Genomic DNA, 17,020 nt, shown 5'->3' with positions numbered 1-17,020 from the left:
ACTCCATTTCATTTTTTCTTAAATTCTAAGCTTGCACCATCTTCTGCATCTCCGACTGCATTTTTGTGTAGCTGGTCTAATTAGGCCCTAATCCAGGCACGTGACTGTGCACAGCCACATTCCTATGCAGAGCCCCCCCAAAAATCAATGGTTCCTTGCTATGGGGTGCAAGAGTTCTCCCACATAAAGACAATTGCAAGAGCGGGCCCTTAAACTGTAAACTCTTCAGGCAACGGCCACCTCATTCTTTATGTTTTTACAACATCAAACTCAGTGTTGGTGTTTGATAAAATAACAACTACCTGACCAGGTTTGTCCTTAGTTTCTTCACTAACAGTTAGGTCCTGGATTCACTAGCACAGACCCCCTACCCTTGGGTACAGGATCAGGGCCTAAATCTAGTATACCTAGCATAACATAGCACACAGAGTAGAAGGAAGCTGTACTTTTGAAAATCCCACCCTAAGTTACCTAAGTTATTTAGAAGCACAAGTCCCATTTATCTTCAATAGGACTTGTGCTTCTAAGAGACAGGCATTTCTGAAAGTCCAGTCCATAATTAGCAGAAACACTGGTCATGATATAAATAAAATTTGATAAGTTCAAATTTTTATGCTACTAACAGAACTTTAAACTGTATAACCAGTCTTAAATGAACTCCATCCATCAAAAAAAAAAAACAACAACCCACGGTTGGAAAATTTTTCCACCTATTGTCATTATAAACAGCATGTAACATTACTGTTAGGTGCAATGAGAATTAGCAAATTAATTGTTTTTCCCCGTGTGTTTACTTTGTGAATTTCACAGCACTTTATTTAGACACTTGCACTGTTTTCCCTGCATAGTCAGTCAGTTTCCTTGGTTGTCTGTTACAACGCAACCAGGAAGACAAAAAAAATTATTAAATGGACAATATGATGATAAAGTCCCCAAAATTGGTAGAGCTAGTACATTTTAACTCAATTTTAAAATTGAGGATTTCAAGGTTGACAGTGTCACTTTAAACAATTTTGCATCTCTCTCTTTTCTGCAGTTCTCAAGACAATGTTCCGTATCACTAGTGCAAACAGCAGCAATTTCTTATGTTGCATCTATCTGACGTTACTGTGACAGGTTGGGCCCCCCTTCTGGGATGCCACCTGATGTACTGGGATTTCACTGAGCCTCTCCTGCTCCACCAGCCTGGGTTCCCACTCCCTGTTTTGCTGAATTAGGCTCTCGCAGCACGCACGCATGCACGCGCACACACATATTATATATATATATATATATATATATATATATAGGGCCACACCCAGCTGCAGCCAAAGAATGAAGTCAGCTCTGTGTGAGGGGACACCCCCAGCACTCACGTGCACAGCCCTTTTGGGAGATAAACCCAAAGTAATACTGTCTTGCACTGTATAGAAAAATCTGCAGAGCACAAGCTCAGAAAAATCCGCCCTCTTCCTCAATGTGAAGAGAGATGTGCATGACTTCTTCCCCCACACCCCAGTTAGAAATTACATAACCTGGGTTTAATAATAAACAAAATACGTTTATTAACTACAAAAGGTAGATTTTAAGTGGTTAAAGGGATAGCAAACAGAACAAAGCAGATTACCTTAGGGTAAATAAAGAAAAGATGCAAATTGAGCTAACCACACTAGATAGGTAGGATACAAATTAGCAAATTCTCACACTGAGTGATAAACAGGCTGGCAGATTCTTAAGGCACAAGAATCTGCCTTGGCTTTCCCAGGTTTACTTACACAGGCTAAAAATCTTAGCCTGGTACCATCACTTCTCACAGTTCAGTCTTCCTCAGGTGTTTTCAGGTGTGTTGTTGTAGGAAGAGTGAGGTCACCTCATGTTGTCATTGTGCCTCTTTTATATCTTCCCCCCCACTTGCTGGAAACCGTTTTTGCTGTGACCTGGGTCAAACAGTTCCCATTGTGTAGAGCTCTCTCAGAGGTTTCTATTGCACACAGTTCCTGGGCTAATCCTTATGCTTGTGTGCATTTCTTCAATAAGCCACTAACATTGTTTGGCCTCATCCAACGTAGCACATTTGAAATACAGAGACATGGTCAATATTCCCAGCTTCAGATACAAAAATGATACATGCATACAAATTGGATAAACATATTCAGTAAATTATAACCTTTCCAATGATATCTTACAAGACCCATTTTGCATAAAGTATATCTTAGTTATACCATATTCACATCATAACCATATTTCTATGACAAATATGGGGTGTAACGCGACACCTCTCCCCTGAGATTACTGCCAGAGGATTGGTCACTGACCAATGCGGAGGCAGTATACCTAAAATCCCTTTTTGGTTTTGGATATACAACCTCCAAGTGTTCCCAAACACTGTAGTGTCATCCATAGGTGCTTTTCCAAAGTTCTGCATTTCTGTTCCCAGTTGCCTGAAAACATTTTGGTGTGTAGCAATGTGAACATAATGCAGATATGAATTATCTTTTAAAGTGTAGGTGTCTTGGCATTTAGCCACCAATGCCATGCGGCAATGTGCCTCAGTTTCCCCTTCCACACAGCAGTCTAGATTGGTTATGCTTTCTCTGCTGTGCCAAGCTCTAAGCCTGTTTACAGGTACTAGCTGAGAAGCAGTATTCTTATAGGTCTTTTTTATTACCACTCAGTCTGTACCAAAGATTTTTCCAAAAATCATGCATGTTACATATCTTTAAAGTATTTACCACCAGTATCAAATTCTTTGTCTTAACCCACAAAGAGTACAGTAAGAGACATAAAATTACCAGTAAATTCATGACAGAGAGGCCCTTCCAAGTACGATTATCACACCACGCGCTCGGTCTTCACAGATCAGTTTGTTCAGCATTTATTGTACTTCTCATCCTCTCAGAAAAGGTTCTTAGTTTGTCTTCAGGGTTTTGGCAAGGAAAGGGTGTATGGGGACCTTGTATATTACTGGCCCACCCCCTGTGGATTTGCATTTCCTCTCCAGGGTTAAGCCTGTGCGAAGAAAACACACACACACACACACACACACACACACACACACCCCTACCTTAAAGGGACAAAGTCAGTTTTCACAAGTACAAACATTTTGCAATATTGGGACCTGGATCAGAGTACCCTTGGTCACAACCTCTCTCTGTATCCCAGAGGTCAGCTGTATGGCTGCTCCCCTCAGGGAGGTCAGTTACACAGTTCCCTCTTAAAACCTGAGCCCCAAGTGAGATGCGTGGGAGTGCAGATGCAGATCCAGCAAATTTATCCTGGGCAAACCCTTCCCTGTAACAAGTGGGGAGACACTCCTGTACTCCCCCACTTTCCTTCTTACCTTCTTTCTCCGGGCCCCCCTCTAAGGCACACACCCTTGTGTTCTCTAGAGCAGAATCTGCCACTCTCTGTTCAGCCGTGGACTCACAGCTAACAGCCAGAACAAACCCTTCACTGGTAAACTTTGTACCCTCTTCCCTCTTTGAATTGGGTTTGCCTCCAGTCACAGAGTCCACGGAATCCTTAACCACCACAGCAGTCCCCAGGATTTCACCCCCTTTCTCTGGGCTTTCTGCTAGGACACATTTTCCTATGCATTCTAGAGTGAGTTCTGTTCCTTGCTTAACTGCCACTTCTTGGCAGCCAGCAACCTGGACAGACTCCCTATCATCAGGTAAAACACTCCCACCCCCCCCCCCAGGGGATAGCCACCAGACTAGAGCTGGTTTTACCCACCCCCACCTTTTGTAGCAAATTGTTTTGCAGGGCTGTAGAGGAATTAAAGAGACACTCTCCCATTTCCTCAGCAGTTTCTGTAGCTTTCCTCCTTCCCACTGGGGCTTCAGCACAAGATTCCTCCTTGCAGCTGACAGACCCCTGGACAGCCCTAGCCACTTTAAAAAAGTTGTTTCCCAAAATAATTTGTGTAGGAATCTGACGGACCGCAGCAACGGTGAATTCAGCTTACAAATCCCCAGTTTCAATGTGCGCTTTAGCCAAAGGCACATGGATTTTGTGACCTCCTACTAACAAAAGCTCTGCCATCTGTCCTAGCAGTATGTCTTTCTCCTGAACCAGGTCTCTCCTGACCACAGAGATTTCTGCACCAGTATCTCTCCATGCAGGGAGTTCCTTGCCATTTATTCTGACAGCCTTCATGTGCTTACTGCCTGGCTGTGCAGTGGCAACCTTGACAAATCCTATGTGATAAGTGGCAACTGCCTGAGGTGCCTCTGTACTCTGGGTAGCAGCATTTCCATGAATTGCTTGCTGCCTGTTCCCACTCAGCACAGGGCATTTATTCCTCAGGTGCTCAGTGGAATTACAATGATAGCACCTTCTGGGCTCTTCTGCTTTTAAAGGAGATTTGGGACGAGGACTGGAGGAATGAACTTGGGGAGGTGAGTATCCAGCCTCCCATCCACCCTCCTTCATCCCAGGGGTAAAAGGGGGACCTTGCTTCCCACCAAACTTTAACCCCTCTGCCTAGTAGTGATTTATTCCTACTAGGTGCTTGGAATTGCTCAAATTTATCAGCATAAACTGCAAATTCATTGACCATTTCCACCTTTTTATCCCATAAACACTGCTTTACAGCATCACTAGATATATTCAGGAACTGTTCCTGAGCAACCAAATCACACATTCCTTCAAAGCTTGTAATACCTTTTCCCCTCTCTCACTTATCCAGTAGATGTCTCATTTGGTTCACATAAACCACATTATTTAATCCAGACCCTCTCTTAAGGCTTCTAAATTTTACTCTATAAATGTCAGGTGTAATCTGAAACTGTTTCAAAACCAATTCCTTAAATTTACCATAATTGGAAGCATCATCCTTTGGCATCTTATTGAATATGTCCAAAGCTCTCCCAGTCAATTTTGCACCCAAAGTGATCATCTTTTGATTGTCAGGAATTGCATGGAGCATACACAGCCTCTCAAAGGTGATGAAGTATTCAGCAATATCACCAGATTCGCTATATGGTGGACACAACCACTCCCACTTGTGGACTTTTATTTCTAAAGTGTCAGGGAGTATATTTATAACCACTGTGCCAAGTCTCCACAAGACAAGGGCCATGCTATACTTTAACACCAACACTGGGCCACAAGTTATGGCAAACATCCAACAGGACCACTCTTTGTTGCTGGATCTACCAGAAAGCTTGTAGTTGTTGAAAATTAGTTAACTATATAAAAAAGCTGAGATTTTCTAAATGCGTCTTCCCGACAATCTAACACGTCTTATAGGAGATTAGAAATAAGGTGCCTCGTTTCCTGGTTTGCCAGTGGCTAGAAAAGCCACACCACACTACCCATTCACCATTGGTCACCCCAAGGAGTAATGGTGAACAAGTTGAGAATACAGTGGCATCCAGTCCCTCCCAAACTGGGAGAGGATCAGTTTAACTCTGGGAATCGGGATTGCAACGGATCTTGAAGAGACTCCAGCCTCCAGACCATTAAAAATTAGCATTTAACTTAGCTGTGTAAAAGGGATAACTGTGCATTTCAGCACTGAATTTAGGGCCAAATGTCTGTACAAGTACTTTTTTTAATACAGGAGGTACATTTAACAGCTGACAGATTACCCAAATGTGCAGGATAACAAAAAAGACAATCATCTTTAAACAAAGGCTGCTATTGTCAGAGACAGAAGTTAAATGGAAGGAAATCAGAAATGAAAGGAATTGTATGTGACAGTGATAGAACTAAAGTAAAAATGTATGTGCTGATAAATTTAGTAGTGTGTGTGTGTGTGTGTGTGTGTGTGTGTGTGTGTGTGTGTGTGTGTGTGTGTGTGTGTACACACACACACACACTTATACAGGTCATCTATATTTACAAATCAGTGCACTGCACCAGGAGATGTAGAAGAACTGCCACAATTTTCCGTGAACATGTAACCTACATAATTTGTTAACATCCAAGTTGCTTCTGCTCTAGGGCTATATGAATTGTTTCATAATTATATAAAATTGTTTCATTATCCATGTACTTATACACTGAACAGTCAGGGTCATGAGCTGCACATTACTCCAGGGTGCCAATAAAACTTTTGCTGTATAACAAAGCTAAACAGATTTCAAGCTGCACTTTCAAGAAATACATTCTTTAGTTCATTTCACATCAAGAAACTAACATTCTTTTGAAGTAGCCCAAAGTAATGTTACAAACATGTGCATTCACATAAAAGAAACTCTGTAAAACTCCAGTTATTTTTACACTGCATCTATTTCTCAAAAATAGAAAATTTCTTTTCTTTTGTGGAGAATTTCTTTTGTGGAATTATATCATAGTCCATGACTATACACAATGTCTTTAAATTCAAACTGTAATGTTTAGATACTAAAGATCTAAAATGTATGAATATACTAGCTAAAAGAAGGCAAGGTGACAACTACATTTATCAGGACTCCTCCTAGAAAGTTTGATTTTTTACAATAAAACCATTAAGATACAGTTATGCATCATTTATAAAGCAATGAAAACTAAATTTAACGTCACTTTAAAACTATCCTATAAATCAGCGGTTCTCAAATTGTGGGTCAGGACCCCAAAGTGGGTAGCAACCCCATTTTAATGGGGTCGCCAGGGCTGGCTTAGACTTCCTGGGGCTCTGGGCTGAGGCCTGAGCCCTGCCGCCCGGGGCCACAGCCCGAGGGATTCATCCCTTGGCGGCGGGGCTGAGGTTACAGACCCCCTGGCTGGGGCTGAAGCCCTTGGGCTTCAGCTTTGACCCCTTCCCCGCCCAGGGCAATGGGGCTTGGGCTCTCCCACCCGGGACAGTGGGAATCAGGCGGACTCAGGCTTTGGTGTCCCCTGCTGGGGTTGTGTAGTAATTTTTGTTGTCAGAAGTGGGTCACAGTGAAATGAAGTTTGAGAACCCCTGCTATAAATAAATACGCTTATCTGTGTAACATACAATGAGAGTTTATTTTCACTATGTATGGCAAATGGGAATTCACTCTTGTAAGTTTTAAGATAGCATTATGTGAGACAGGCCTTGCTCTCCCATGTTTAATCAAAGATTTACCTGTGTAATTCCCATAACTATTAATAAAAATTACATGTAAAAATCCCACTACAATTACTGCATAAAGCAATTATTTTGGAATACAATACTGGAAATATTCTCTCCAAATTTTATAAAAGACTAAAAAATGTTCAGGGTCATTATTAAAAATGCATTCCATACCATACCATACAGCGTTGCTGTGTGAATAAGTAGCAATTGGTTTTAATTTTTTGGTCAAAAATTTTCAAATTTTCAGTAAAAATATTTTAATGAAATTTTTCACCATTATTCTACCAGCTCCAACTTTATGCTACTTGTTCAGTTTTATGCTACTTGTGAGCTGAAGACATTTCTCTCCTGATCTGTTAGCATTACATATGTAGAGAGCCCTGCAAATCCCAGATATCCGCTTCACATCCACAGATGCGGATATCCAGGAACCATTTTTGCAGATAGTAGATCAGATACAGATACAACCTCGCAGGGCTCTACTCACTGGCAGTGCCTGGCCCGCAGCGTCCAGCTCGGGCCGCCCTGGGGGCGCAGCATGCTCGGGGCTGGCAGCCAGTGGCTGGGGCTGGGCGGCAGGCCTGAGTCGGGACTGTCCAGCACCTGTTCAGTGCGCCACTTCCTGTCCAACAGCTCGGCCCCTTGGGCAGCACCAGTATCCCCACCATGGCCTGGCCAGGTTGCACTGGCCATGCTCCCAGCCCTGGGCTCGCCAGTTCCTGGGCAGCAGGGCCCACCCCCAGCCACGGGGATTGGAGCGGGTGGGGCACCAGCACCCCACCCCTCCGCCTCATAGTGATGTAAAATGCACTGCTGCTGCTATGTGCCAATCGCTCGCGAGCCCTCGGGAGCAGCACACAATGCGACGCCCCTTCCCCCAGCCTTCCCCCGACGCTGCCCCTTCTCCTTGAGACCCCACCCTCGCGCTGCCTCTTCCCTGCAAGACCCCACCTCCCCACTCACTCCTTTCTCCCCCACCCCCCTGCTAGCCCTTGTGAGATGACTTGCTGCTGCGAGTGCAGATGCGGATACAGATAAAACACGACCAGCGGATCGCAGGTTGGATCGCAGGTTGATCCTGGTGGATGTGGATCGGATGCAGATCCACATTTTTGTATCCGTGCAGGGCTCTATACATATGGGAATCACCAGTGTTATTTTGAGATCTATAAGTCCTGCCCGAGAGGAGGAGCATAAGATGAGTTCAGCACATTACACAGGTGTTGAAGATGGTCAGAGAGAGAACCTGAGAAACACACACCTCTTGTGTGTGTAATCATGTTTTATTGTACAGAACTCAGTAATAAACAGGATCTGAAAGCCAAGACTGTAACTATGTGTGTAGAAGAACTGCTACTGCAGTATGTGAAAAACAAAATTATGCAAAAACAAAAAGAAATTGAGACCTCTCTCCTCTGTGGAACTGACACATTTATTGACTCTAGATGATTAGATCACCTAAAGACCTGTACATGATACTAATGGTAAACACTCCTGAGGGTTTACACAACAATTTTTGAAGATGGGTGCCTCATCAGCATGTACACAAGAGAAAGAGAAGGAAGTGCAATGTACTTTTACAGCCCAGACACAAAGGTGCCTTAAGTAGTAACTGATCACTTTAATTTAAACTGATCAAATACTTAACTCTGCTGTTTGATACGGAAATATACTTATGAGGATTAAGTGAATAATTTTGGAAACATGCAATGTAACCTTCTTTCCTAATGAACTTTTGATATGCCGGGATGCAACTTTTGAATGTTTCAGTGAGCCGATAAATTACCATATGGATTTTCTAATTTATTCAAATAATTGATTCATTTATCAATCACCTCATAATCTATAAAATGTAAAGAAATTCTTTATATTACTATTTAAACAATCCCACTCAGTGGGAAAATGCGTACAAAAGTACCTCTGAAGTGGTAAGTATTATTATATAGCTTAGTCGGCTCTAGTACTGAATTTGTGGTTGCTTGGAGAGGGCTGTTTTAATCATTTTCCCTTTAGTCAGTTTACAAAAACATAAGGAATATGTGACCAACTCTTCAAAACTGCCATTAAAATCAAAGGATGTTTTCCTTAAGCGAGGACTGCAGAATTGACCCCTAACACTTCATCCAGTTTGTGATTATTTTTGTACACAACACCCAAAAGCTTACTACCCAACAAGTAAAAGACCCTGCCCTTGCCCCAACGACTTCATAATCTCAGGCCCCAGTCCTGCAAACATTTACATATTTGCTTAACTTTACTTGCATGAGTAGTTCAACTGAAGTGTCTGCGGGACCAGATCCTAAGGTCCCTTCTACCATGTACGTGATCCATCAGAGTACTGTAAGATCTGGCCCTAAACTTAAAGAAGACAGTAGAAATGAGCATAATAATAGGAGAAGGGGGAAAGAGGACAAGGAAAACCATAACAAAGATAAACACACAGTTATTCATATTGGTTGTGTACATATCTCAGTGGTTCTATTAAAGTTTTGTTTATAATAGATTTCTATATAATGAAATATCTTTCAGAGAATGTATACATTTCAAGCTGAATTTTATCAATTGTTTTGAATACTAGCCATTATTTCTTATCTAATTTGTCAACAAGTGCAGATATTTGGATATTTCTTGTGCCAATGAGAATTAAGATTATCTGAATGACTTTCTTAAGTACAAACAGCTAAAAGATCTTTTTTGCAGATAGCAAGTAACCCCAGTCCATAAACAGACTCATTTAAGGTTTTGTTTTTGAAATACCTCATTACACCCTTTTGACACATTTTTAGTTTCTAATTAACCAAGATCATTTTTAGAAGCACACAATAAGAGGTGCAAATTCAAGATACCTGCAGCATATATGGCAATTTGTTTCAGCCAACTTTTCAACGTGGTAAAGCTGCCAGAAATGTTGGAATATATGTAATGGAATAAAACTGTCATATCACCCACAAACATGTTATCACTTCCTAGCCTAAAACACACATCTCTTTCAACTTATAAAATGTCCACAACTCAAATGAAATGAGAGGGGAACAAATAAAAGAGAACTGTACAGCAAAAACTGAAAACATGTACTGATGTCAAGAAACAGCACTTGCTTTACTGTGAGAGACTATGCACTTTTACAATAGTATTAAGAGCCTGAGTTACACCAACTAACGCTAGAAAATCCCAAGTTAAAGCTAGATCCAAAGCTGCTGTAAAAAAGCATAGTTCTATTAGCCTTTTTGGAGCTACACACCAATTTAGGACAAGTAAAGACATCTTTAATTCACCTCATTATATATTACTCCTGAAGGCATTCTGTGCCAAAAAATTAAAAATTCTGCACACAATATTTTAAAATTCTGCAAGTTTTATTTGTCATTAAATAAATGCAGAGGCTCCAGCATGACAGTGAGGAGCACAGGCCACTGGCTGCACAAAGGTGGGAGATCACCCTGCAGCCTCCCCACCCCGGGGACACGGATTCAGTGGTGAGGCTGCACCCGACTCTGACACAGCACAAGGCCTGGCCTGCCCCAGAAACACCCTGGTGCAGGCAGCTCAGTGAGGGATGTAGGTGTGGGGGGACCTGGATGCACAGAGGCTCGTTGCGGGTCTCCAGGTGCAGGGGAAATGAGACTCTGCCGGGGCTTCCAGGTGAAAGTGGTTGGGGCTCAGCAGAGAGGTCTGAGTGATGGGGCTTGGTGGGGTGGGGGTCTGGGTGCAGCTAATTGGGGGTCTGTGGCGTGGGGGTCTGGATGTGGGGGTTCAGGGGGGTTGTCAGGGTGGGGGTTTGAGTGCAGCAACTTCAGTGGGGGGTGGTCTAGGTGCAGGGGTGGGGGTCCTGAGGCAGGGGGGCTGGGTGCAGGGGGGCTCCACATGCAGGGGTTGAGGTTCAATGGGGTGGGGCTCGTGTGAGGCTTGGCGGGGGTGTCTGGGTATGGGAGGTCCAGATGCATGGAGGCTGGGCAGATGAGGGAGCAGCTCCCCATACAGTGACCCCTCACACTGCAGCTGAAGAGCAATGGGGGCAGGAAACAGGGGAAGATGCTGAGCTTCCTGCAGCTGGGGAAGGTTTCTGGGGGTGGGTCTGACACAGCCCCAGCCACTCCTTGCAGGGAAAGAGGAAGTCCCATCCTCTCCTGCCTCCAGCCCAGCCGGGACTAGCAGCTAATCCAGGCTCAGGGTAGGAGGCACTGGCTGGGTATCCCCAGCCCAGCAGTGATTTACCTCTCCACAGCTGCTCTGGGTGCCTGAAACAATGTTCCTGTGCAGCTAGGGAGTGGTGTATGACTGCTCTTGCAGCTTTCCTTTGCTTCCCTGTCAGAAAGTCATTTTTCTGCAGGGAAGCAAAGAAATCTGCGGGGGACATTAATTCTGTGCACGCACAGTGGCACAGAATTCCACTAGGAGTAATATATTATATAGAAGGCATATAAATTGAGAAGTGTTTTTATTTTATTTTTCTGAGTTTGGGTACTTTATGACCTATATCAGATCCTTATTATTATTTTCAAACAGTTTTTATATCCTATTTCCTTATTATTTCTGCCATGTAAGTATGCACCCAGGATGTGTGGTATCAGTAAGTATAGTAAATAAATAATGCTTATTCAACCAGACCCTAACTGATTGCCAAAATATTTATTTTTAGTAGATGCTGTTTATACAAAGACCTTTCCTTATATTTAGTGCCTTAAAATGACAATCAGTTTTTAATTAGATGAAATTCAGTGAAGTCAATGGCAAAGCTCCCATTCACGTCAATGGTGCCAGAACTTCACCACATATGTCCAAAGTTCATCTTAGAATTAGTTTTTACAACTATGTTTATAAAAGGCTTAAAACATTGACCAATTTTTCATGCTACCACATTAATAAGTTAGCCTGCATGTTCTCATTAGGAATTTTATTCACAAATAGAAAAAAATAAATCCAACTTTGAGAAGATAATGGAGCATGTACTGAAAAGTAGCATGGTTTATAGAGAATGGATCATGCTAGACAACATGATTTCATTTTTGACATAACTACACAATTAGAGCCACTCTCTTAATTCAAATTCCTCCTTAAAGGGTCTCGGTAAACTTGATTTTCCCACAAATTGATGCATTTCAATTATTTTAGTTTCTAATAAAGTACCTTTCATAGATTCATAGATTCTAGGCCTGGAAGGGACCTCGAGAGGTCATCGAGTCCAGTCCCCTGCCCTCATGGCAGGACCAAACACTGTCTAGACCAGTGTTTTTCAACCACTGTTCCGCGGCACACTAGTGTGCCGCGAGATGTTGCCTGGTGTGCCGTGGGAAAAAAATATTAAACCATGCTTGAATGTCGGAACTGGTTACTAAAATTTTTGAATCCCACCACTGATGTTAAGGACTATAAATAGCTCCGGTGTCACTGTTACACTAACAGGAGGAGGACAGGAGGAGACATCGCAGTAGATCGCCGATGAGCAGAAGAGCGCCAATGGATCTGGATTTGGAGGAAACATGAGCAGAAGAGCGCTGACTGATGGATCTGGATGGAGACATGCGCAGAAGAGTGCTGAGTGTGACGGACAGCGGCTATCTGGAGGAGACAAGCGCAGTAAGTACTGAGTGACAGTGAGATACTGCAGTGATGGACAAGTTTTTGAAAAGGAAAGAACTGGACTCTGAACAAAATTTGGAGCCAGATGAGAGCCCAAGTATGAGTGGGGATCAAAAGAAAGCAAAGATGGTTAGCTCAAGCAAATTCTCTGGCACAAGGCAATATAGCGAAAGCTATATTTCATTTGGATTTACTTTCACCGGAGATGCAAACAAACCAACTCCACTGTGCGTGGTGTGTGGTGAAAAGCTAGCTAACAGTGCTATGGTGCCAAGCAAACTTAAACGCCATCTCCAAACGAAACACCCTTCGCTTCAAAACAAGAATGCGGACTATTTTGTTCGCCTGCGTGAAAACACGGAGAAACAGGCAACTTTCATGAGAAAAACCACAAAGGTAAATGAAAGAGCTCTTAAAGCTAGCTATCAAGTTGCTGAACTTATAGCCAAGTCAAAAAAGTCGCACACTGTGGCAGAGACATTAATACTTCCCGCCTGCAAAGCTATTGTAGAGGAGATGCTCGGACCTGAAGCAGCTAAGGAAATAGCCAAAGTCCCTCTCTCAGACAACACAATTTCCAGACGTATTAATGACATGTCTGCAGACATCGAAAGTGTGGTTTTGGAAAAGATCCGTATCAGTGAGAAATTTGCATTGCAACTTGACGAGTCTACTGATATCAGTGGACATGCTCAACTCTTGGCCAATGTGCGTTTTGTTGATGGTGATGCAATTAGAGAAAACTTCTTTTTTTGCAAGGCATTGCCAGAAAAAACAACAGGAGAAGAAATTTTTCGGGTCACATCAGAATACCTTGAACAAGGAGGACTTAAGTGGGAAAACTGCACAAGTGTCTGCACCGATGGAGCTGCAGCCATGGTCGGGCGCACCAAAGGCTTTGTAAGCAGAGTGAAGGAAAGAAATTCAGATGTGATTGTTACGCATTGTTTTTTACACCGTGAGGCCCTCGTAGCCAAGACTTTACCAGCAGACCTAGTTCATGTGTTGGATGATGTTGTGCGCATGGTAAACTTTGTAAAGTCACGACCCGTGAAAAGTCGCATATTTGCAGCTTTGTGTGAGGAGATGGGAGCGAAGCATAAAACCTTGCAGTTTCATACGGAGGTCCGGTGGTTGTCGCGTGGCAAGGTCTTGGTTCGTGTGTATGAGCTGTGGGAGGAACTTAAAGTATTTCTGACAAATGAGAGGTCAGATTACGCAAAGCTGCTTGCAAGTGATGAGTGGTGTGCAAGGCTGGCATACCTGGCAGATATATTTCATCATCTGAATGAACTGAACACACGAATGCAAGGCCGAAATGAAAACCTGCTTACAAGTACAGATAAAATAAATGGATTCCGTTCAAAGGTGCAACTCTGGCATCAACACGTGGAAAGTGGCAATCTTGAAATGTTCACACTCACCAAGCAATGGCAAGGTGTTCACACTGCTGCACTGTGTGAGATAATAGTTAAACATTTAAAAACTCTCGAGGAGAAGTTGTCATTTTATTTCTCTTCAGTCTCCACTGAATGCCTTGACTGGGTTAGGGACCCTTAAAGCTCAGCATCAGTTGGTGGAAAGGACATGACTTTACAGGAGCAGGAGGAACTAACTGAACTGAGACAAAATCGTGGTTTCAAGCTAAGATTTGCTGATCTACCTTTGGACAGTTTTTGGTTGGATACTGCCAAGGAGTTCCCCCTTCTGGCAAACAAAGCTATTTTGACATTGCTCCCATTTTCCACTACATATCTGTGTGAGATGAGCTTTTCAAGCATGATTGCTATAAAAACTAAATACAGAGAGAGACTGAGAGCTGTTGACGAAGAGCTACGTGTGTGTCTTTCTTCGATTCCAGCCAGAATATCAGCTTTGTGTTCAGCCAAACAGGCCCAGGTTGCGCACTGAATAAAGTATTTTATAATTTTTCATATTTCTGTTTACTTACTATTTCATAATAAAGTAATTATAAAATACTTTCTTTGTGTTTATTTGATTCCTATTCAAGAGAATTACTTTATATATAGTCAATATAGGCACAGAGTTAAATTTTTTAACATTTTCTAATGGTGGTGTGCCTCGTGATTTTTTTCATGAAACAAGTGTGCCTTTGCCCAAAAAAAGGTTGAAAAACACTGGTCTAGACCATCCCTGATAGACATTTATCTAACCTACTCTTAAATATCTCCAGAGATGGAGATTCCACAACCTCCCTAGGTAATGTATTCCAGTGCTTAACCCCCCTGACAGTTAGGAACTTTTTCCTAATGTCCAACCTAAACCTCCCTTGCTGCAGTGTAAGCCCATTGCTTCTTGTTCTATCCTTAGAGGCTAAGGTGAACAAGTTTTCTCCCTCCTCCTTATGACACCCTCTTAGATACCTGAAAACTGCTGTCATGTCCCCTCTCAGTCTTCTCTTTTCCAAACTAAACAAACCCAATTCTTTCAGCCTTCCTTCATAGGTCATGTTCTCAAGACCTTTAATCATTCTTGTTGCTCTTCTCTGGACCCTCTCCAAATTCTCCACATCTTTCTTGAAATGCGGTGCCCAGAACTGAACACAATACTCCAGTTGAGGCCTAACCAGCACAGAGTAGAGCGGAAGAATGACTTCTCGTGTCTTGCTCACAACACACCTGTTAATGCATCCCAGAATTATGTTTGCTTTTTTTTGCAACAGCATCACACTGTTGACTCATATTTAGCTTGTGGTCCACTATAACCCCTATATCCCTTTCTGCCGTACTCCTTCCTAGACAGTCTCTTCCCATTCTGTATGTGTGAAACTGATTGTTCCTTCCTAAGTGGAGCACTTTGCATTTGTCTTTGTTAAACTTCATCCTGTTTACCTCAGACCATTTCTCCAATTTGTCCAGATCATTTTGAATTATGACCCTGTCCTCCAAAGCAGTTGCAATCCCTCCCAGCTTGGTATCATCTGCAAACTTAATAAGCGTACTTTCTATGCCAATATCTAAGTCGTTGATGAAGATATTGAACAGAGTCGGTCCCAAAACAGACCCCTGCGGAACCCCACTTGTTATACCTTTCCAGCAGGATTGAGAACCATTAATAACTACTCTCTGAGTACGGTTATCCAGCCAGTTATGCACCCACCTTATAGTAGCCCGATCTAAATTGTATTTGCCTAGTTTATCGATAAGAATATCATGCGAGACCATATCAAATGCCTTACTAAAGTCTAGGTATACCACATCCACCGCTTCTCCCTTATCCACAAGACTTGTTATCCTATCAAAGAAAGCTATCAGATTGGTTTGACATGATTTGTTCTTTACAAATCCATGCTGGCTATTCCCTATCACCTTACCACCTTCCAAGTGTTTGCAGATGATTTCCTTAATTACTTGCTCCATTATCTTCCTTGGCACAGAAGTTAAACTAACTGGTCTGTAGTTCCCTAGGTTGTTTTTATTTCCCTTTTTATAGATGGGCACTATATTTGCCCTTTTCCAGTCTTCTGGAATCTCTCCCGTCTCCCATGATTTTCCAAAGATAATAGCTAGAGGCTCAGATACCTCCTCTATTAGCTCCTTGAGTATTCTAGGATGCATTTCATCAGGCCCTGGTGACTTGCAGGCATCTAACTTTTCTAAATGATTTTTAACTTGTTCTTTTTTTATTTTATATTCTAAACCTACCCCCTTCCCATTAGCATTCACTATGTTAGGCATTCCTTCAGACTTCTCGGTAAAGACCAAAACAAAGAAGTCATTAAGCATCTCTGCCATTTCCAAGTTTCCTGTTACTGTTTCTCCCTCCTCACTGAGCAGTGGGCCTACCCTGTCCTTGGTCTTCCTCTTGCTTCTAATGTATTGATAAAAAGTCTTCTTGTTTCCCTTTATTCCTGTAGCTAGTTTGAGCTCATTTTGTGCCTTTGCCTTTCTAATCTTGCCCCTGCATTCCTGTGTTGTTTGCCTATATTCATCCTTTGTAATCTGTCCTAGTTTCCATTTTTTATATGACTCCTTTTTATTTTTTAGATCATACAAGATCTCGTGGTTAAGCCAAGGTGGTCTTTTGCCACATTTTCTATCTTTCCTACCCAGCGGAATAGCTTGCTTTTGGGCCCTTAATAGCGTCCCTTTGAAAAACTGCCAACTCTCCTCAGTTGTTTTTCCCCTCAGTCTTGATTCCCATGGGACCTTACCTATCAGCTCTCTGAGCTTACCAAAATCCTCCTTCCTGAAATCCATTGTCTCTATTTTGCTGTACTCCCTTCTACCCTTCCTTAGAATTGCAAACTCTATGATTTCATGATCACTTTCACCCAAGCTGCCTTCTACTTTCAAATTCTCAACGAGTTCCTCCCTATTTGTTAAAATCAAGTCTAGAACAGCTTCCCCCCCAATAGCTTTTTCAACCTTCTGAAATAAAAAGTTGTCTGCAATGCAGTCCAAGAACTTA

The sequence above is a fragment of the Emys orbicularis genome, chromosome 11, assembly GCF_028017835.1.
Source record: "Emys orbicularis isolate rEmyOrb1 chromosome 11, rEmyOrb1.hap1, whole genome shotgun sequence".
Lineage (NCBI taxonomy): Eukaryota > Metazoa > Chordata > Testudines > Emydidae > Emys > Emys orbicularis.
Note: the sequence above shows the minus strand (reverse complement) of the source record.